The 21,934-nt window shown below is 38.7% G+C and overlaps 1 protein-coding gene across 6 annotated transcripts in view; it reads right to left on the bottom strand.

Annotated features, from left to right (window-relative positions):
* Window positions 1-21,934, bottom strand: part of Nyap2 (neuronal tyrosine-phosphorylated phosphoinositide-3-kinase adaptor 2) — a 251,367-nt gene that overhangs the window by 71,469 nt on the left and 157,964 nt on the right. The gene's annotated exons all lie outside the window — the stretch shown is intronic.

Below are 21,934 nucleotides of genomic sequence, written 5' to 3'. Positions count from 1 at the left end.
GTGGTCTTTATCCTTCTAGTCTCAAGAACAACGAATTCACTTAATTCTTAATGATTTTCTAAACTCTTCATCAAAAGACAAGCTTTTTCCTCTTGGCGTTACATTCATTATCCAATGGCTGCCTTATCGATATACAAATCTAACATTCCAGGTAGTGTATAGATATGTATCACTCAAATAATGGCTCTCCTTGTCCATCCATTCATCCATGCTAGGAAATTACCTGTTCTGGTCTTTAACAGCTAAATATTAAATCTAAATCTGTCAGTCAAAAGAATCTACTGACTGTTTCTGAGTCTTTTGCTCACCCATCTCTACTTGATATCAAGCCTACCTCCACAGCCCTAATTTAAGCTGTGATTATGTCTCTTAATTTGTCACAATCGACTTCCTTGATTTTGTCTGTGACACACCAAGGTACAAGACACACCATCCATTTATAATGCAAATGTGATCATAATGTACTCATGACAGAAATACTTTGAGGAGTCTCCTGATCACAAAGCAATAACTGAGTTCCTTTAACAGTCTCTTACATATTCGTCTCTCCTTTCTAACATGACACCCTGATAATCATTGCACCCAAGCAACAATGTCAAAACGGCCATAGCCTCTGTCACACTCCTCCATTCCTGCTGCCTTCTATAATGTCAACCTCACTGCTCTGGCTAACTTTATTTTTTTTCCCATCTTTATCGACTTGAGTATTTCTTATTTACATTTGGATTGTTATTCCCCTTCCCGGTTTTCAGGCCAACATCTCCCCAACCCCTCCCCTTCCTCTTGTATATGGGTGTTCCCCTCCCCATCCTCCCCCCATTACCACCCTCCCCCCAACAATCCTGTTCACTGGGGGTTCAGTCTTGGAGGACCCAGGGCTTCCCCTTCCACTGGTGCTCTTACTAGGCTATTCATTGCTACCTATGAGGTCAGAGTCCAGGGTCAGTCCATGTATAGTCTAATGCTGCCTTTGCTCTAGCTGAGCAAATGAACCCACAGTGAGTTAATCTCAATTGCTTCTGAAGCAATGGCCATGCCTTCTGGTCATCTGTATATCAACATACTATACTATCTTTCCACCTGTATACTTTGCCCCTAAACCCCAAATTTTTGAAAGTCACATGCTTGGCTCTCTGTTGTTATTGTAGTAGTAATAGTTGTTGTTGTTGTTGTTGTTGCTGCTGCTGCTGCTGCTGTTTTGTTTTTGTTTTGTTTGATTTGGTTTTGTGTTCTTAGAACTGGTGCCCCTGGCAGTAAGCACCCTGTTTGATAATTACTAAATTTACAAAACAGGTTTGTCGGCTCTTCAAATATCCTTCTACTATTTATAGGCAATGCAATATTTCTAATAGAACCAGAAAACCAAATGACAATGAATGTAGTAATGTGGCATGAACTTGGTAGTATTTTTAAAAACTCTGATTGTTTGCTGCTGTTGTTGTTGCTGTTGTTGATGATGATGATGATGATGATGATGAATAAAATTCCTCAAACTAGAAATTTAACCCATATAAAGATTTTTGATAAACAGTAATTTTAAAATGTGTTTTTGTCTTCACGTCTTTCAATTTTAGCTTCAAATATTCATCAGCTTTCCTGGGGGTTGATCACAAATGTCATGTTTGGTTCCTCATTATCTTGCTGTTTCGGGGAAGTACATGCTTCTGTGTATTGAGCAGCAATGGTCCGGGTTCTTAGGGCCTCACAGGGCTCCACTTGGCAGTGTGAGCAAGCGGTAATTAAGGGCAGAAAAAGGAAGTGGTGGACAGAAATAGCACACTCAGCTATAGGGCCTGATTTGGACATGCTGTGGTAGTTGCAGCCCGTGATTGGCTGAAATGATGGGTCAACACTCTGCTATTTGCACAAAGGGATGCTGCTAAGTAGGGGTGCAATTGTTTACACGCAAGTTAGATGATAGGGGAGCACCTGTGGGCCAGATTTAATTTCACATTTTTTTTCTGCTGCTCTGTTCTCCCATTCTTCTGCCTGATGTGCATGTCTGCCAAATGAAAGCCCTGAATAAACAGCCTCTTTGTTCTCATCTGTCTGGTCTTCTTTTATTTTCACACTGCTCTAACCCATTCCAGCTCCAAGAAGCTACACAGCTCTATAATTACAAGAATTGCATTGTATGATAGGAACAAACCAGAAGGGAAGGCCAGTCTACCAGCAATATCAGTAAGAGGCCATGTTTCTAAAGACACCTGTTATGAAGTTAGATTACAGTTACACTGCACTCAAACGTAAGAAGTCAAAATATTTTAATGATAAGGTATTTAATCATAATCATTAGAACAAGGCCATTTAACCAACACTTGCTATTCAGTGCTCGGAGACAAATGGAACTAAATTACTACCAGAAGAGATCAACATAAGCAATTCTCTAGCTGTTTATTAACACTCTCAAACAAAACGTAACTCTGACTTTTGAATATCATGGCCTCAAAGCCAAGGGCCCCTCCCTTTCACCTGAACCTTTCTTCTACAGAAAAATCCAACCTGTGCTGTAATCTGCATATGAAATGAGACTCCCTTCCCTCTGTCTTTCCTTCTTGTCATTCTTTTTCTCCCCTTCTACTGCCACCTTCTCTCTAATAACTTGTCACATATACAGGAGCCCCTGGAGTTGGAACTTGCCCAAATATAAGTGAATGAATGAAGAGCGAAAATTTCAAGCTGCATCCAATACTGTTGTTTCAGACATTTTAAATATGAAAGAAGATTTGTGTGAAGGCATCTCTGACAAAGTCAGTCTCTTTGTTCTTATTCAAATCACTCCACTGCAGATCTCAGTAGAGTGTCATTTAGTCCTCATGCCTCAACTATTTAAAAGCCCAATGCAGCGTCGGAAACAAAGAGGAACATTGTTTTTCTTTGTGTCTTTCTCTGTAAGTGCCAAGGGTTCGTTTCAGTGAATGTTGGCAGGTGTATTTAGAGAAACTCGAACAAAATGATCGAAGACTCTGTGATGTTCAGGATTGAATGTGTGTACCTTCGTGTATGCCTCTTGATTAGAAGGCAAAGACAATTTATTAGTAAGAAAATCATAGCTGCATTTTTGAGCTTTTATTTTGTAATAAATCTGTTTCCCATGTACATATTGAACTACTTTCAAAAACCAAGTCAGAGAAATCTATTCAGTTTTCTATTTGATATGAGGACAGTTACTCATATCGAAATATTTTAATTTTTTTTCAAGCCAATTGAAACAAGGATTGAATCTAGTAACATAAACTCTCCATAAGCTTCTTCTTCTACACTGTGTGGAAACTCTATAGAGTCTGTGTTCTGCACCCTATTCATCCAAGAAACAATTGTGCTAATGCTAACTGGATAATTGATAAATATAGGTATTTATTTCTTAATTTCTACAGCCTGAAAGTCCAAGACTGGAAGGCTCGCATCTACTGAGAGACTTTGGTGTGTTATCATCCCTTGAAGGTAGAATGAAAAGAGAATAAGCAAGAAAGGAGGGAGGGGGAGGGAGAAAGAGAGGGAGGGGATGATGAAAGAGAGGGAAGGACAAATATAGAAAGAGAGATAGCGAGAAGCAAACGTACTCTTATAAGAAATACCCTCTCATGATTATTAATCTGCAGGATAATTAATCCATACCCACAACAATTAATCCATTCATAGCATTCACAAAGAAGTTCTGAAGACCGCACCCATCCTTACTACTGATTTAAGGACACGTGCCAATCCCAGCAGTATGGTTTTATCTGAAGCATATCCGAACCTGCTCCTTAGCTTCTTTCTGTCTAGTTTGGGTTGTTTGTTTTAGATAAGCACCCTGGTGAATCCATAGTGAGCTAACTTGTCTCCCCTTGGTCATGTCTTTGTTCCAACACAAATGAACTCTCATTCTCTCTGTGACCCCAACCTGAACTCTAATTGTATGTTATTGTGTCTTTCAAAACAGTGCTGTGTGAAGTTGATTGCTGTCAGACAGAGACGGTTTACCTATGAGTCTAGACAACAAGGAGGTCCTCCTGTGACCCTCTGTCATCTCAGTTTCTGTATCTCTAGGGGAACAGAGCAAAAACTCACCTGTCTCCACAATCAAAGGGCAGTGGGGATCAGGGGCAAATTTTTGTTTCTCATCATTCCTTCACTCTTGTGTGAACCTGTCATTTGGGGTCAGTTTTGACATCCCAGGGATGCCTTTTCTTCAAATATATATACAGAAAGAGAATAACAGCTTAGACACCTGCATATCTGGTGGTTTTAAGTAAATCAAAAGTCCAAGTTTGTTTTTAAGAAGGTAGTCAGTGTACAAGAAGAGGCACACTGAGGCAGAGTGTAATATGCACCAAAGCCTAATGAAATTTATTTTCTTTTTTCTTTTTTTTTTTTCATTTTTTCGGAGCTGGGGACTGAACCCAGGGCCTTATGCTTGCTAGGCAAGTGCTCTACCACTGAGCTAAATCCCCAACCCGAGATTTATTTTTCTTAAAGATGGGGTCTAATGGCTGCTGACCAACCTGCGGTGTAGGCATGGACCTTGAACTGGGTTTCCCCACCTTTACTTCTCAAGTGCTGAGATTACAGGTGTGCACCATATCAAGGTATATGAGATACCAGAGAAGTACCCAGTGCTTCATGAACAATATTCAAGACCTCCATCAGATGAGCTCGAACCCTAGCCCAACTCTAACCTTCTGAAGCAGGACGTCTCTGTGCAAGTCATCCAAGCTCACAAAAAGACAGGTGCTAACTACCTCACAGAGAACCGGAATGCCATAGCACTATTTAGCTCAGCACCCCGACCTCTGAAGCTGGCTTAGCAATCAATCGTTCTCTTTCTCATGGGTGCAGTAAAATCAATTTAACAATTAGGTTTACTTCCCTTCCCCCCCCCAAAAAAAATCTACTACTTTGGACCGTGTTTGTTCTTGAAGAAATTATTTAGTTGTAGAAGCAGATGATTTAAGCCTGAGACAGTTACCCTGAGGCATAACCACCAAGTTACCTGTACCTAAAGACCATTCACCAAAAACGCCAGGCAGCACAGAGGTATCTAATTAATATGGTAAAGCTTGCATCAAGAAAGCCTAATAGTGTAAGGCTGAGAGTCAATATGTTTGCAAAATGCCACTTACAATTGCCTTTGTATTCATGGTATGAAAGCTAAGAAGATCTCTGGGCAGAGACTACTCACAAAATCCACCCTCCCCTCTGTATGATCTGAATCCATCTCTGCAGCTCTCCTTGTAATGGAAGGACATAACCCCATTCTCTCCTGTAGAAACTGAGGGATTAGTGGCTGCTTCCAATTGTGCTTCTGAAAGTTCCCACAGCACCTTTAGGCTATGCCTTCTCCTGCATTATGAAATTTGATGAGGTCTTAGGAGTTTGCAGAGTCCACACATGGAGCGTCCTATTATCAGAGGCTCATCTTTCAATCCATTAATTGACTGTCACGTCATCTGTGGTAAAATTTTGGCCTGGAACATGACTGATATACGGATCCATTGTGTTGCATTAAACCATTCACTTTGGAGTTTGTTATTTTTGTAGAATTTGGACTATCCTAGCACAGAATTTAACATGTTAATTCACATCCCACCCCCTCTATAAAAAGCAGCCTAAATGTAACATCCTTGAATTTCTAATGGAAAGAAAGATTTTCGAAGGATACTGACAGGAAATTAAAGAACAATAATATTAGGTAGGCGGCACTTGCATCACAAGCCAGAAGGCTTAAGTCAGATCCTAGGAACCCACAGGAATGGAGAGAACTGATTCTCAAATATTATCCTCCATCCTCTGTACTTCTGACGTGCTACAGATGAACACATACTCCCACATGATACACCACAACATTCACAGAAAGCTCAATGTTTCAACATCATTTTCCTCCTTGCCTTAACTCTAGGAAAATGTCTTTACGGGATGTATAATCTCTGATGAATATTTAAGAAGTACTTTAAATGCCAAGGTTTTAATAAATTTATATCAAATAGACAATAGATATAATGGAACAATCGCCCAGATGGTTTGCATGTATTATGTATAAGAATTTGAATTAGGGGGGTGCTACACATTCGATTCTTTACACTTGTCCATCCAACTAGCAACAAAAAGGTAGTTAAATAAGTCTGGGTTCTGCCATGTTAGAAGTCAACATAAGATTCTTATAAAATACTCAGAAAGAAAATACTGAACATTTCGATATGAAAATAATTTAGACATAAGCTACATATTAAAGAAAGATTAAGCATAAGCTATTTTTCCTGGACTGGTGTAGGCTTGAGATGATCTGTACTAGATACTCTGCTTAATTCTATAACTCCCTGTGAATCAGAGGAAGCAGTACTGACCACATTTTAGGTTTCTCAAATAAAATGATAGGACTGAAATAAAAGTGTTCCTAAAGACCCCTCCAATTGTCACATGCCTGTATCTCTGACAGTTGTAGAGACAAGCCAAGTACCGAAGGCTTCAATCGTTCCATAACTCTTCTTTAAAATATACCTCCCTCTAAAATGCACACGGCTTGCTCCGTCTGTCTAGACATTTTCAATCAGTGATTCTAACTTTGATCAATTAAACAATGAACTAACATAATAACCACCATGGGACAGGGACTCTCTAAGACAGAAAAGGTGTTATATAAAAATACAGAAATCACGTTCTGATAAGATTCATAAGTAGAGATGGTCCCTGTCATGGGACTTCATCATCCTCACTTTAATGACAAGGAAACCAAAGCTCACTCAGGTTTTAATACCAAGAAACACATGATTGGTGAGCAATTAGGAGTAGATGTGGCCTCCACTTGGGCTGACTGCAAACACTGTGTTGACTTTAGTACTTTTCTTTCTAGGATTGTCTTCCTCTATTTCTGGCTATTTTGTGAAATACCAAACTGGACCACTTTTAAAATACATTGCAAATCTCAAGTATTATCATGCTTATTTACATGTTACTACTATCACTTGGTTTCGTATATTTGATCTGAAGCAGTTGCACCCTCCTCTCTTGGCATCAATCCATGAGGATTTGAGTTCTGATTCCTTTTCTATTACACCTTGAGAAGTCCATCAAACCATGTATCTGTGTCAGTCAGACTCTCTCTCTTTCTCTCTCTCTCTCTCTCTCTCTCTCTCTCTCTCTCTCTCTCTCTCTCTCTGTGTGTGTGTGTGTGTGTGTGTGTATGTGCAGGACCCAGAACTTCATGCACAAATAGTTCTGAGATGGCTTCCAGATCCTTGGCCACCCTTTCCCCGAGAAAGCCACTGCTGTATAAGAATCAGTGCCCAGACACATAGAAAGAAGATAAGTGAAAACATGAGGAGTGTCCAGTGATATCAAACAGTACAGGCTAGATTTTCATCAGTTAGCTGAAGGGGCAAGTATTTTTTATTTTATTTTTAGCATGGAATAGAGTTTATTTAGGGCATGGGGAGGGGAATTGAGGCAGTAGTAGTGACAGAGAAAAGGAGAGAGAGGGGGGATTGGCCATGAACATGTAGAGAAAGAGGGGAATGGGGAGAGAAGGGGCAGAGAGGGAAGAGAACAAGAGCAAGGGGCAAGGTTTTGGGATCCACAACACGTTCTCTTCCTGCTGAAAATACATGTCTATGGAATGGATTTGTATCTGAGCTGATATATAAATAAGCCACAGATTTTGCATTATTTCAATTTTGATAAGCGGGGAAAGATGACGTTATTGCTATTAAAGAAAATTTTCCCTATGAGAATTAAGCGAAATCAATCGAAATGAGAGGGCATGTGTTCTCATTACCCAAGTCAGAGGCTCATGATCATGTCTGCTTTATATCTGTCCTTATGAAACTCACAGAATGCCGAGTGTCTTTGCCTGAACATGAGTATGCCACCATGTTCTAGCCGATGCTTTGCAATGGGTAATGTAGTCCTAAGGTGCCTAGAGGCAGAACTATTAAATATCCACTGGTGTTTTATCTTGTTATTTTGTCTTTTTTTTTTTTTTTTTTTTTTTTTTTTTTGGAGCTGAGGACCGAACCCAGGGCCTTGCGCTTGCTTGGCAAGTGCTCTACCACTGAGCTAAATCTCCAACCCCTTTTTGGTCTTTTTGTTATTTTGTCTTTTTTTGGTGTTTTATCTTTACAAACAACTTGTAGTGGTTATAATTAATGCAGGTGAACTTATGGCAATTTGCAAGAAGGAAAATTTCTATTTGTTTGGAATTAGGATTCATGGGAACCTAAGTCCATTATAGAAGTCTTGTTTATGTGCAAGTCTCCCTACTAATTTCCACTGTGTGCGAACTAAAAACCTAACCTCTCATAATAAAATTTTAAAACAGTTGAAGAACTTCTTGCCTAGACTAAAGATAAGTGCTTTTTATACAGAATGGATGTTTATACAGAAAACTTCTAGCTGCTGCCCATATCCAGGACAATCCAAGTCCTAGAGTATAGAGGAAATGGAGTAAATCTCTGGAGAAGTAACACGGAGATGAATATATTAAAGAAATATGACTGTAATTTTGGTTATTCTTTAAGAAATTCAAAAATATTTGGTTTCATTTGAAGAGTTTCTGCTTACTAGTGTCATGAAAAACAATACAATAATTATCTGTTAAAAGGAATTCAAAGACTGATTTTTTTGATAAGGAAAAATGTAGGATTCTATTGATGCCTCTGTCTACCCTCTCTGTTTTTGTCTACTTTTAAGTGATCAAAGCAGAAGAATCCTTTGAACAGTAAGAGACAAAGAAAATGACTAGGGAAAGGAAGTAAGGACTCTGTTAAAAAAATACTTAAAAAGCTAAAAGGACTTTGGCGCTGGAGAGTGATTTCATATATCAAGACTAAGTTATTCTGTTTTGGAAATTACTAGCGAGTATTTAAGAATCATAATCAAGGTTCCTGATGCATAAGTTAATCATATAATTTAGAAATGACCTAAATGTTCTTGGAGGATATAAAACCTATATTAATAATGGAGAACAGGAATTAACACCTGCAATGTGGGAACTGTGTGCAAAGAACCTACCCCCTGTGAACTTGGATGTGGGGAGTTCCGACAAGAAGTATGATATAATGCCGATATTAAGTAATTGTCTTTAGAGTTAAAAGGCCCTGAGTACCAGCTAGGACATAGCCCCTAATTAACATTCAAGCCTTGGGCAGACCACCACCCTCTTCTGTGCATCTATGGACTCATCTCGAAGTGAGGCATTGAGACTCAAGTGTCTTCAAACCTCGTATTCTAGGATAAGTGCTAGACTAGAGTCGATATTCAATACTCTGATTCCCAAATGCACATTAGAAAGAATTGAGGATAGGAGATATATATATATTTCATGCTTGCACTACAATTAAATTGAAATTTCTAGAATTGGTCCTCAGTATGGGTGTTTTTAAAAAGTCTTTGTTATTTCTAATATGAAGATTCAGGGCTGCTGTTTAATATTGTGGGAAATTTTTATCACTGTTCAAAATAAGTTGAATTGTTAACTTGACTAGGTCCTTTTCTTCTATGGTCTTAGCTATTTTTAGATAAAATTATCTTAATTATTCCCTTTTTATCAAGAGAATGGAAAAAGTAAAAAAAACATAGGAGCTGGTCTATTTCACATTTTTAACAACTTTTTTTTCCCTCAGAAAGGGGTATAGGAAGAGAAGAAAAAAATGCTTGATTACTTACTTCAAAATTGAAGATAATCTCTATAATTTATTTCTGTTATGATTAGCGCCTTCCAATTCTTATATAAGGCAAGATAAGGCTGCCAAGTCTAAGGACAACAAAGTCACATAGTGGTGTGAATGGTTTCTGATTATTTCATTGGTTGCTTCAGCTATGCTATCCCATTAAAAAAAAAAAAAAGCAGACCAACTAGGCAAAGAAGACAATTTCATTACTTCAATGACAACCATTAGGACATAAAATGTGCAGATGGCTTCAGACAGACAAGAAATTTGTCTGTAGAGTTAAAAGCCCCTTTTCCAGCATGTTCAGTCTTGCATGCCTATGCATTTTTAAAAGAAAGGTCATAGTTCAATTCTTTTAATTTTGAAGGAAAGGCAAGGTTTTTCCGCTGGTAAGTGGGAAGTGTGTGGGTAGATGAATGTATGCACAGGTGCAATCAAGTTTAATTAAGTCTCAAATCATTCTAACAGACAGATGGGACAACCCCCCTCTTAAAAGGATTAGAAACATTTAAGCACTAAAAATATTAATGTATGAGAAGAAAAAAATATCACTTCTTTTCTTCCTGAAAGATGTGACTCTGAAAATACATCCATAAATGTTTCTGAAGCAAACATCTAATGCTAAGAGGAATGGCGCCCCACCCCAAACAATAAGCAGAGCTTTTAATGGCTGCCAAAGCAAAGGAACAAGTGACTGATACTAGAGTAACAATGACAAATGGCCATATCTGAGGGAGATGAAGATGACATTCATATAAAAAATTCTACGAAAAGGAAACAGTGACCCTCCAATGATAACACAGCTGATGTCTCCAGCCCCAAATTTATTGCAGAGAACTGTGGTTTTCCTGATTTCAATTTACCAGTTTTCTAGAAAATGAGGTTGGAGAGTGTCTGGGTGTTTTGGAACCATTCTAGGACAACAAAACAAGCCAGAGTAACTAAGGAAAAAAATACACATAAAAATCAATAGGGGTGTTAACCTGATTTGATATTTCTCCAAAAAAAGGACATTTTAAATGAACATATTAAGATAAAAATCAACCTACTGGCCAAACCAATAGAAATAGATAGATACATAAGTAATATTTATTTTTCATGATTATAGTATAATTACATAATTTCCCCTTTCCTTTTACTCCCTCCAACCCACCCATATATCCTTCCTTGCTCTCTCTCATAGACTTTATTTATTAATCATTAATTTTTGTTATATACACGTGTGCACACATGTATCTATGTGTATATATATTCTTAAATACATAAATAATAACCTCGTCAATGTGTATAATGTTACTTGTTTGTATGCTTTTCAGGGCTGTCCGTTTGGAATTGGATACCCAGTTAGTATTCTCTTGAGAAGAGTATTTCTCCTACTCGGGCTCCTTAGTTGCCTGTAGTTCTTTTTATAGAATTGAGGCCCTGTCATATTAATAATATATCATCCGTTGAGAATTTTATTCCATCTATTTTGATCACATTTCTTCTCCAAGTCCTTCTAGATCTACTCTTATGCCATAGCCAACAACTTCATTTTCATTTTCTCTGTTTCTGTCTTTCTCTTCCTTTCCCCTCCACATACACACATAAGCACACACATATACATGCACACATTCATACAGGTCTCTCCTTTCTGAATCAGCTAGCAAAGGCCAATAGCTCCTCACCTAGGGATAGGACTTCCTGCCTACTTTCTCTCTTTCATGCTGCATTTTTCTTTGTGTAGATCTTGTCCATTCTGTCTAGTTGCTGTGAGTTCATATGGAGAAAATTCTTTTCCTAGAGTCATACTCATATCCGATGTCACTAAAATTTTTAATCCCATTTTCTCTTTTTTTTCGTAATTACTTAGTAGCAGACTTCTTTTGAGTCAAATTCAGTCTGATAGATGAAAAAAGTCCTAGGGGAGTTTCTGTTATTTAGTCTTTGGGATTTATGTTCATAGGTTAAGGGAAAATAAAAGACTAGGAAGGAAACTTTGGAAAAAAGTTAAAAAGAAAAAGACATAGATCATGCAGGGTTGGGGTACAGTGCTTATAATACAAAACTGTTCAGATGAGGCCAAGACTATATTCAGACATTCTTCATGGATGCAGACATGAGCTTCTGCATCCAGGAAATGTGCCAGGAGAACCAGAAAGATATACTAGGAGAAAGAGAACCAGATTGGTTTCTAAGGTGTTCAGTCTTAACCCCCTGCCCATCCTCTTTCCTGCACTTGTCTGCGCAACAAAAGATTTTGCCCACAATGTTACCCCTCAGAACAGTGTTCGCTCTGTTATAAATACAACTCCAGTCTTCATTTCATTTTTTATGATTGTCTTACCTTGCGACACTCAAGGAAAAAATAAGAGGAAATTCTAAATGATACTTGAAAAGGATTTTTGAATTTAACAACAAGGCACAAGCAACAAAAATGAATACATTAGAATCGGCAGGATGAAACAGGCTGTGGAGTGGGGGCACTAGTTACAAGCAGCCATGACTCTAATAAGAACTTAATACCAACTAGGAGCTGAAGAGATGGCTCAATGAACAAGAGTACAGCGAAAACTATTCTCAACAATAAAAGAACTTCTGGGGGTATCACCATCCCTGAGCTCAAGCTGTAAAACAGAGTAATAGTGATTTAAAAAAAAAAACAAAAACCAAACCAAAACAACAACAACATCAAAACACTGCATAGTATTGATACAGAAACAGGCAGGTAGATCAATGGACTATATTGAAGACCCAGAAATGAACCCACACACCTATGGTCACTTGGTCTTTGACAAAGGGGCTAAAACTATCCAATGGAAACAAAACAGCATTTTCAACAAATGGTGCTGGTTCAACTGGAGGTCAGCATGTAGATGAATGCAAATTGACCCACTCTTATCTCTTTGTACAAAGTCCAAGTCCAAGTGGATCAAAGACTGCCACATAAAACTAGATACACTCAAACTAATAGAAGAGAAACTGGGGAAGAGCATCAAACACATAGGCACAGGAGGAATTTTCCTGGACACCAATGGCTTATGTTCTAAGATAAATGATCAACAAATAGAACGTCATAAAATTGCAAAGTTTCTGTAAGGCAAAGGACACTGTCATTAGGACAAAATGGCAACCAACAGATTGGGAAAAGATCTTTACCAATCCTACATCTGAAAGGGACTAAATATCCAAATATACAAAGAACTCAAGAAGTTAGTCTCCAGAGAGCCAAATAACCCTATTAAAAATGGGGTACAGCGCTAAACAAAGAATTCTCAACTGAGGAATACCGAATGGCTGAGAAGCACCTAAAGAAATGTTCAACATCCTTAGTCAGCAGGGAAATGCAAATCAAAAACAACTCTGAAATACCACCTCACACCAGTCAAAATGGCTAAGATCAAAAACTCTAGTGACAGTAGATGCTGGTGAAGATGTGGAGAAAAAGGGACACTCCTCCATTGTTGGTGGGATTGCAAGCTGGTAAAACAACTCTGGAAATCAATCTGGAGGTTCCTCAGAAAATTGAAAATTGTACTACTTAGGACCCAGCTATACCACACCTGGGCATACACCCAAAAGATGCTCCAACATATAACAATGACACATGCTCCACTATGTTCATAGCAGACTTATTTATAATAGCCAGAAGCAGGAAAGAACCCAGATGTCCTTCAACAGAGGAATGGATACAGAAAATGTGGTACATCTACACAATGGAGTACTACTCAGCTATTGAAAACAATGACTTTATGAAATTCTTAGGCAAATAGATGGAACTAGAAAATATCCTGAGTGAGGTAACCCAGTCACAAAAGAACAAACACGGTATGTACTCACTGATAAATAATATTAGCCCAAAAGCTTGGAATACCTAAGAAAAAATCCACAGATCATATGAAGCCTAAGAAAGAAGACCAAAATGTGGATGCTTCATCCCTTCTTAGAAGGGAGAACAAAATACTCACAGGGGAAAATAGGGACAAAGAGTGGAGCAGGGACTGAAGAAAAGGTCATCCAGAGACTGCCCCACCTGGGGATCCATCCCATATGCAGCCATCCTACCCAGTCACTATTGCTGATGACAAGAAGTGCTTGTGACAGGAGCCAAATCCAAATATGGGTGTCTCTTGAAAGGCTCTGCCAGAGCCCTATTGATAAGGATGAGGATGGTTACAGCTAACCATTGGACTGAATTAGGGGACTCCATCATTTTGAGGGAATAAGGGAATGGAAAAGAAAGTCACCCTATATCCTCTGGCTTCTGCGTGTGTGTGTGTGTGTGTGTGTGTGTGTGTGTGTGTGTGTGTGTGTGTAATTGCAAACATAGCACACACACACGCACACATTATACATCCATGTACTATGGATTATTTATATAATATCTACCACCTTCATATGTCCAACATACAACTCTAAATGGGCAATATCTTATGTATTCCTCTACGGATGACATGTTAATGGCTAATAAATACATGCAGAATGATCAGCATTGTTAATCATTATGGAAATACAACTCAAACCTGAAATACTAAGCTTTATAATGAGTAAGATTTAAAAAAAATGTAACAAGAGATTGCAAGACTGGAGGAATCAAGACTATTGTACTTTACTGGTGGGAATTTCAGAAATAAAACAGAATTGCTACATGACCCGGGAACTTCTACTCTCAGATGCTGAAGTCTCGGTCCAAACAGATTGTTGTATATCCAGGTTCGTCATAGCATTGGTAACACAATGAGGAGGTGGAAGTGCCCCATAGGGCCGAATGTACAGAAACAGTGCTGTATGCATGAATCTTAAAAAGAAAGGAAACTCTGCAGGGTTGAGCCTGGAAGACATTGGGCTGAGCAAAGTATTCCAGGCACAGAAGGAAATAAACTGCATGCTTGCATTTGAGTTAGCCAGGGTCTAAAAAACAGAAAAACAATTGTAATGGTGTCAAGACAAGGTTAGGGATTACTGTTTTTTAAAGTGGAGTTTCAGTTCAGAAAGAAAAACAAAAACAAGAACCAAACAAAACAACAACAACAACAACAGCAGCAGCAAAAACATCTCTGGAGATGTTCAATGTGATGGTTGCATACTGTGGTAATTTATTGACTGGTATCCAACTATATGCTTAAAATTATTAAAATAAAAAGTCGAATGTTACATAGAGTTTACCATACATGCACTTGTACTTATATGGTTCACAGGATTGGCATGAGAAAATGACAAGCGATAAAGCGGGTTCCTAACTTGATGTTTGCTTTTCCGCTATACTAGAAATTACTGGGTCTTTGAAGAGTGCCATTATAGCTGGGCTTAGTGGCTGAGTTCACTGTTGCCCATCAGTCTCTCAATCTAGATTAATTGTGATGAAGTTTAGAGAGAGGCTAAACTCCGGGGTCTAGGGCCAAGAATTCATACTCACCCTCTATGTGAGTGCTCATTAACCTTTGATGGCACCTCACATGCTCCCCTAGATGAGAGCTCCTGCTCCGATGTGGACTCTATTTGCTCCTAGTCCAGAAGGACCATGACTTCTCCATCTAGCTAGTACTGATCTTGTTCCTACTCTGAAGACCTTAGGATGCCAACTATCTGAAAGCCACCTGCAATACACTTGTTGGAAAGGAGCAGAGGGCTTAGGCTTTTGTTCTCCTCCAGTATCAGACTTAATTAGAAACCACTTCATACGTAACCAAATGCACAACTCCCAGGGGATCCATAATTGTGGCATATTTCACTTCTAGGACTCCATACTTGCTGCAGCCTTCTCTGGTGTTAGAGTAACATGAAGGCAAGACAGAGGGAGGGGGAGAAGGAGAAAAGGCAAGGGAGGGGATAAAAGGGGATGGGGGTGGCAGGGAGGGAGACAGGGGGGAGAGAACTGATAACTTAAGTCAGGGAAACGTATTTAACACCAACACGGATTATGAGCTGGCTCCCTTAAATGTCAGCTGCTTACCAGTTCTCTGAAGCCCTCCATTGATTTCACAAGGAACTAGGTCAGGACTACTTTTAACTTGGGAAGCCTTGTGCTGTATGCTCCATTTTACTGTGAGGGGTGGATATTAAAAATTGATGTGTAAAGCAAGTCTCTGCTTAATGAGCATCTGGATAAAGCCATATGCAGGGAAAGCCATGGAAGTTAATAAGAAAAATAAAGTGAGTAAATGGATAAGTGTTTCTACAATAGCTTTTGCATCTGGAGCTCTGACCTAAAAAATAGTATTCTGGAAGCCATTTGTCTAGGTGTGCCCGCTAGTCTGTATTTAGGAGTTTAGTATCAACCCAATGCCTTTGTGGTGGCACACACATTTTAAAAGAAAATGAAATGTTTGTTCATCTGAGAATTCTGACTTTCAAAGTCTAAGCTTAAGTCTGGAGAATAGGGGTGGGGCATTGAATGTAAACAAATTAAAAGAAAATGAATATATGTCTGCTATTTGAAAAACGTATTGACAGTTGGATTTCTGTGATTGCCACACTCCTAGCAACATGAGCTTTGGACCTGTATGTAAGGACGACAGTCTGCTTGTTCTCAGAGTTGCTATTTGAAAGGGGAGGGGCTTCAGTCTTCCCTCTTTCTTTCCCTCCACCTGCCTCCTCCTCCATCTATCTCTCTCTTATTCTCCACCTCTCTTCCCCTCCATCTGCCTCTCCTATCTTGAAGACTTAGATTTCATTCAGCATCCTGCAAGCTACACCGTTCCTGTGGGTGCAGAAAATGGCTGAGTTGTCTATAGCTCCTTATGCTCCAGGCTTCAGGTACCAAGGTTATTCACTTAAGCTGTCAGATTCTTTATCCAGCTCTAACTGAGGAGGACGGTGCACAGACCATAGCGAGCGTCTCCGGCAGATTTCATTCCATTTCATCTTCGTCTTTTACAATGAACTGCATATTCTTTCTAGATAGATCTGGGGATCTGGGATTCTGTGAGTCTCCCCCTTAAGTTTAATAACATTTAATTAACATTAATGTTTAATAAGACACTTCCATGAATATCTATTTTTTAATTGAAAGCATCTTTAAGGTAAACTAAAAACAAAACAAATAAAAAGCTGTGGCTGTGGAAGTTTGTCTTACCTAAAAATGCAGCAGCTAACTGGAAATCTATCTGTTGCCCCAGGACATTGAAATGTCACTCTTTCACACACACACGCGCGCACGCACATGCACACACACATATAATTTGAGTCCCCAAACTATTTTAGACTGCATTCAGGTAGTTTTAGAACTAGTACAACAAATAAATATTTAGACAAACCCATGAAAATGAATATTCATTCTTATCTTTTCTATTTTTTCCATTTTCAATTTTCTAATAGTGAAGCAGTAAATGGGCCATGCTCAATGCCACCTGTGGCCTAGTTAAGTTCACCAATTACAGAGACTGCTTCCCACATAGCCCAGTGAAAATTTGTGCAGTGCTATTGTTGATAGATTTCTATTACCTCTTGTTTGACCTGAGACAAAAGGTATTTGTTTTTATCTATATTGCTGACTGACTGTTGTCAACATCTCTCAATGTATAATTGTCCTGATTCTCCTTTTAGCTAATAAAACTTTTTCATATTTCGATGTATAAATTATTTGTATGTAAACTAGGTATAAATTATCTAAGCCCGAGTCTGCTATTGGTATTTACTGGAATATTTGGTTCTTAACTACTTTGACTACTGTTCATCTTAGACCCCTGTTAAAAACTCAGGTTTTAACATTTCATAATCATGATGATACTTTAGACTGCTCTTAGAAAGTTTAGATTTGGAAAAATCAATAACTCCAGTATCAACAGATAATGTAATATACATTATATATACTAATATACAGTAAAATACATTCGTGAAGACTATGCATAGGAATGAGCACAGCATATGACCCTTAAATTAAAAAACTTGCTATGGAATTAGGTTTATTTACTCACCGCCCATTCAGTCTGGGAGTCATTGGGATTAGAACACATCTTAAAGATGTCCCTTATCTAGAAAAAGTAGTTCACTCTTACAGTGAACTACTCAGTGTGTCCTAATCACATATTTACACATACATCATACCACACGGTCAGTTTTATGCCAGAATAACTTACAATACATATAGAGGAAAAGAGCTCACATGAAGGAAGAAAGGGTAGACTTGAAAAAGAAAAAGTCTGTTCTATGGCTTGGCAAGTGTCAGAATGGCTTTCACAGGGAATAACCGACAAGGTCGTGAAAGATATATTAATTTGCTGCCTGTTGCACTGACCAAAACAACTTGGGTGAGGAAAGGGTTTATTCAGCTTCCAATGTTGTGTCATAGTCAGTCATTGAGAAAAGTCAGGACAGGAACTCAAGCAAAGACTGTAGAGGAAAGCTACTTTCTGGTTCATTTCCTCTGGCTTGCTTGGCTACAGGTTTTATAGTGCTCACACCCACCTGCCTATGGGTGGCATCGCCCACAGTGGACTGGGCCCTCCTATATCAATTAACAATGAAGAAGATGCCTACATATATGCTCCAAGCTCAACCTGATGGACACAACTCCTCAGTTAACACTCCTCTAGTTAGGGTTAAGTTTAGAAAAACTAACTAGGACAAGGGTTAAGGGAATCAAGATGTAAAATAGATCACAGTCAGAGAACAAGTAGGAAGGTTTACATGATTTAGGTTGAGTAGAAAGGAAGTGAGGTTCAGATGAAATGGGAGAGAGGGCACCACATAGAGAGCAGCCCTTGAGTGAAGACCCATTGATAAATACAGCATAAGCCTTTCCTTTTTGTTTTTCTTTTCTATTCTCTCTTTTCTTTTCTCTTTTATTTTCTGAACCATTAACTGGATCTTTAATTAACCTATATTAAGTCGAAATTAACTCTTCAGCATTCATGGAAGATTAGCAATAAACTAGAAGAGGGACAGTTTTGAGGTGATCCATTTGAATTTCCCACATTTAAAAAGCCTCAGTCCATTTTGCCACTGACAAGCTTTTCATCTTCTGACAGCTCTCTCTTGATGTTAGTCACCAGTAAGTGGCCTAGAAATTAATCAGTCAAAACAGTGAAATTACTATGCAGGTGTAAAGGCAAACGACATCCAAAATGTGATACTCGAATAAAGCAAAGCTTCACCTCACCTCTGCTCACTGTTTTGGGGGTTGCTGACAACTACATCCTTCTAGCCATTTGGATATTTTAGTGATGTCATGAGAATAAAAAGTCATAATGGAACTATCTACCCACAGTACCATGGGAGAGTCCATGTTAGACAATAAATAAATGTCATGTTTTGATCTATACGTGTTTAAAATTATTATTTATTCATTTGTAATCACACATACATGTGTGAAAAAATATATATAATACATTGTGCACATTGATCACATTATCCTTTCTCAACTCTACTCCTTCTGAATCCTTTCTTTTAATTAATGTTCCATGAATCAGAGAAAGGACTGAAAGAGCTTGAAGAGGCTTGAGACCCCATATGAACAACAATGCCAACCAACCAGAGCTTCCAGGGACCAAGCCACTACCCAAAGACTATACATGGACTGATCCTGGGCTCCAACCACATAGGTAGCAAAGAATATCCTAGTAAGGGCACCAGTGGAAGGGGAAGCCCTTGGTCCTGCCAAGACTGAACCCCCAGTGAACATGATTGTTGGTGGTAGGGTGATAATGGGGGAAGGATGGGGAGGGGAACATCTATCTAGAAGGGGAGGGGGAGGGGCTAGGGGGAATGTTGGCCTGGAAACAGGAAAGGGAATAACAATTGAAATGTAAATAAGAAATACCCAAGTTTATAAAGATGAAAAAAATTAATGTTCCATGAATGGGCATGGATGTGGGTTATTTTTACTTAAGAAAGCAACTTGAAGCAGTGACCATTGAGGAACACGACTCCCCTCCCCCAGCCAAACATTAACTACCCAGAGCTTTTAGAGCTGTTGGTTCTTCTTTCCTATTCCTCCTTATTTAGCCATATTAATCCCATTTGTAACAGGAAAATGCACAGAGAAAATAGAAAAATGTTACTGAATGCAGCTAAAATTGGAGCAGGAGAAAATGTAGGGGAAAGTTTTTCTTGTGTGATCAGTGGTCGGAAGAAAAGCTCAGATGTCTCCATTGCAGTCCCATATATGTTCCCCACCCCTCACCTTAGGTCAGTTTTTCTGTGTATACCTAGCTAGATAGTATGTGCAGATTCAAAATCCATGTCACCAACACTCCTCCCTCCCCTCTCAGGTTCTCATTAGGATGCTCATCCCTTTCCTTTGGGAATTGTCATGGCACAGATTCTCCAGTTGATTGGCTTTTCTAGGAAGGAGTGGAATGTTTAATTAACCTAACTTCCATCAGCAAGCTGCAAATAATGAACTTGCTTTAACCACGAGTCACCATGCAGACACTTCACTATATTGGACTTGTTATTTGTTTACAAATTTCTATGAAAAATGATTTTTAAAAATATGGAAAAAAGCTTAGAAAATATTTTATAAGTGAAGTCAGTTTTCCCTGACATCTCAATCTCTCTCTCTCTCCCTCTCTCTCTCTCTCTCTCCCTCTCTCTCTCTCTCTCTCTCTCTCTCTCTCTCTCACACACACACACACACACACACACACACAGACACACACACACACACACACGACAGATAGTGGCTGGTCATAATGGTTCCCTGGGTTTCTGTGTTACTTCTCCTTAAAGAGATTAAAATGTCTTCCTTGAATTGGTTTTCTTTCTTCTTTCTCTTTGTGTTCAATAATGCATCATGTTAAACACATCAGGATTTCTTCTTTAAAGTGTTAACCTCTTACTTTCTTTTATAAATGCACCCTTTTAAAAAAAATTCTAGACATCCAAAAGGGATCAATTTTCACAGCTTACTCATTGGTCCAGAAGCTGATGATGATCTGACATCCTCAGCATGGCTTACACTCAATTGCTTCACGGTTATGGTCTTTGTGGTTTTTTATTCCACTTAAACATGCCTGGAATAGACTGGCTCTCTAAACCGTGCCACTTAAGAGTGTAAGCAATGGATTCAGCATTCGGCCTCACTTCTCTTATTCAATGACTGCATTGATTTCAATGTGACATTTTCTAGGTCAAAGAAGCCTACTTAAAAAAAAAACCTTAATGGTTAAACATTTGTATATGATTTCTTCTGCTTGAGTTCAATAGCCTTCTCAAGTTATAATGCCTATTCAGTCAAGTTCAATAAAGATATATCATACTTCGGTTCTGAGAAATACACAGCAGACCAAGTATTGCAGGAAATAAAAGGACTATAAGGTATAGCCTTGCCCTACCTGCCTTTTGTCTTAGTAATTTTTTTTAAATTATGAGACATTAGAATAAGCTACAGATCATGACAGAAGTACAAGGAAAATATATGAAGGCACTTTCCTTATACAATTCTAAGGCGATAGATTCTGGGTAGAGACTTCATGGTGAAATTGACACTGTCTTATAGGGACTATGCTCTGGCAGGCCTTGCCTCCTCCACCATCCACTCTGCCTTGCCAAAAGCTCTTTACATCTCTAAAGCTGGACTCCAAGGTCTATTGAGTTATGTGGCCACTTCTTCCCTTGAGGCTGACTACCAAGGTCCAGCTATCAAAGTATTACAGTCCATCAACCAAAGCCCGCTTTGGCTCAACTGATTAATTCCCAGTCAAAGTATACCACTGGTTACCACTAGACCTTTCTAACACAGACCTCTCATTTTTTTCTTATTAAAATTTACCCCTGCAAGGGCATTTGTTGCTGTTTATTTTGCCTGAGTCAGAAAACAGCCATTGTAACATCTCTTCCCCACTTAAGAAAGGGTCTCTCTGTGAAAACAGGTGTTTGGGTGTAGTTTGTGTCATATCAGGGTTCCCAAAGGGAACTCCAGCCTTAAGATGCGTTCTTCAGTTGGGCTACTTGGAAGCTACTTCTGACATCTGGTCAGATCCCTAGATCTTTTAGTTAAGTAGAGGCCATGCATCAAGGAGTGCGATGTGGCATGAGGAAGCTTTTAACCTAAAAATGGGAGCTAATTAATTATATTTGTCAAAGCTTTCAAGATCAACCTAGTAAATGAAACCCATGTAATAGATTGCCCGTTTCATCTCACTGAACAGGAAGGAAGGAAATCGGTTGTAGTATGTCTCACCTGTGTAATGTAGGCATGACTGAGAGTCTTTTATTTATTTATTTTTTATTTTTTGTAAAGATATCTCTGTAGTTTATTTCTGAATTGGTGATGTGACTGGATTTTAGAGTCTAAAGCATCAAGGGCTCTTCTTAATGGAGAGAATTGCTGGTTAAATTGCTGACAAGAAATTGCTCTTAAAGAT

This window comes from Rattus norvegicus, chromosome 9, assembly GCF_021556685.1.
Source record: "Rattus norvegicus strain SHRSP/BbbUtx chromosome 9, alternate assembly SHRSP_T2T, whole genome shotgun sequence".
NCBI classification, from domain to species: Eukaryota; Metazoa; Chordata; class Mammalia; order Rodentia; family Muridae; genus Rattus; species Rattus norvegicus.
This window is presented reverse-complemented; position numbering and strand designations above follow the sequence as displayed.